Source organism: Cryptomeria japonica, chromosome 11 (genome assembly GCF_030272615.1).
Source record: "Cryptomeria japonica chromosome 11, Sugi_1.0, whole genome shotgun sequence".
In the NCBI taxonomy this organism is placed as follows: Eukaryota; Viridiplantae; Streptophyta; class Pinopsida; order Cupressales; family Cupressaceae; genus Cryptomeria; species Cryptomeria japonica.
The window spans coordinates 513,233,315-513,235,406 of NC_081415.1; positions in this window are offsets into that span (position 1 = coordinate 513,233,315).

The following is a 2,092-nucleotide window of genomic DNA, read 5'->3' on the forward strand; positions in this document are numbered from 1 at the left end:
TCTCTCTTTCTAGATTTCTTACTTTATCCTTGGCTGTCCTCAGTGCATCAAGATTTTCAGTCATCTGTGTGCTAAAATGTTCATGTTCTTTTTTCATTGCTTTTAGTTGATTAGCCAGTGCTTTGTTCTTTTCTCTCAATACTCCAAAAATTGCTTCATTTTCTTTAGATATACTATTCTCAGATGATGTCTCAATTTTTTCCACTAACTCTTGAGAGTCCTACAAATCATCAAATAATCTTCTTCTCACTTTCAAAGATTTTGCATTTGCCTTTGCATGTCTGCAATCACTTGATTAGCATGATCGAGTTCTTCTTACAGATACACAATCCTCCAAGATTGTTTATAGCCTTCCATTGATAAGATCTTTCTCTTTAGGCAGTTAAACCTTTTTCCAAGATTCAAGCTCGGATACCAATTGTTAGGCCCAATATGGAAAGCTAATGTACTGAGAGGGGAGGGATGAATCAGTACTTCAGAACTTTTCTTATATAATAACTTTACTGTTATGCATAAACCGAATAGTGCAGTAACATAATATAAAGCTAAAACAAATAGATAACAATCATACATGATTCACTCCATAACACATATATTTTGGTTACGCAGAAACTCTTGGTTAGAGAGAAATACTGTGGTGGGGATGGCACCCACAACTTCACTACTGCATTAATAAAGAGTGCTCGGTTAGAGCTACATGTTTAGCTATTTCTGATAGCATACCCTGTTAGGAGTAACAAGATCTATTAGATCTACCTTGCTAAAGGATTTTACAATACTTAATCTAAATGTTGCACCTGGTTAGAGGCTTTACAATTTATAGACTTGATTAGAGTCTTTTACCTTGTTAAAGGTTTCTCTTACAACTTCAAAATATTACAATAAATCATTACAAATATTTACAACTTTACATCTGGAATGTTATAGCAAATTCTATGTGCTTAGAATAGATTACCTTGCTTATAGCATACCTCGGTAACCCATATAGTAACTCGGTAAACCCTTCTGTTTAGTCTATTCTTTGACTGTTCTCTGAAAACCTTTTCAGTGACCTTTGTGTCTCTGTAACAGCCTTCTTACACGCATGCACACACTTTTTTTTTATTCGTAACTCATGCTGTATAAATAGATCTCTTATGTCGGTGATCCATTCATTACTTTGATCTTACAAATATGTTCTATCGAATGAATAACCATGCAAGATATTTCATTGGTTCGATGACCTCAAAATCATACACAATCTTTAAGTGCAATTTCCAATGTGATAATGGTTCTATGTACCTCGACCTTGTAACACATTTTCATATGTATGTCCAGGTTCAATGAATCTGGTAACATGTTTCACTTGGTGTATATCAACTCGGTGTGTCATCTTTGCTGCTCGGTAGACATGGAATGATAATTGGTTGACATCTTGGTGTAAACTACGCTCTGAGACTACTTTCTTCTGTAACCGACTTAGACTATGCATACCGACTAAATATCTCGATAGTAGTAACTGACTAGAGTATATAGAATAACTTTGAACATAAAACTAATGGCAACTTGATAAGTAGTAACAAGAATACCCCTATTTTGGGCACCCCCTTGTTTAAAATTACTCAAAAGCTCAAAATCCTAAAAGAGAAAGTTAAAGGATGGAACCAATACTCATTTGGTAACATCTTTGACCAAAAAAGAGCATCATAAATGGTTTATGTGTGATTCAAACTAAAATGGAAGAGAGAACCGATAATGAGGAAGAGTTTAAAGAAGAAATGGACTTGAGAAACCAATGGCTCATACTTAATAGAAAAGAAGAAGTGTTTTGGAAATAGAAGTCAAGGTTACAATGGCTCAAGGAGGGGGACAAGAACACTAAGTTCTTCCACCGATCTACTTGGAATCATAGAAGCTAGAATAGAATAAGGAAACTCCTAAGAGAAGATGGATATATGGTGAAGAATAAAGATGATATGGATGCCTTATTCATTGAATCTCCAAGTCTAAACATTCCCATGAACCAGGGTTGCGGTCAGGATCAGAACAATATTTTTAATGTCACCCCAAAGATTATTGGGGACACTGATCTTCTTCATCTCAATAAAAGAGT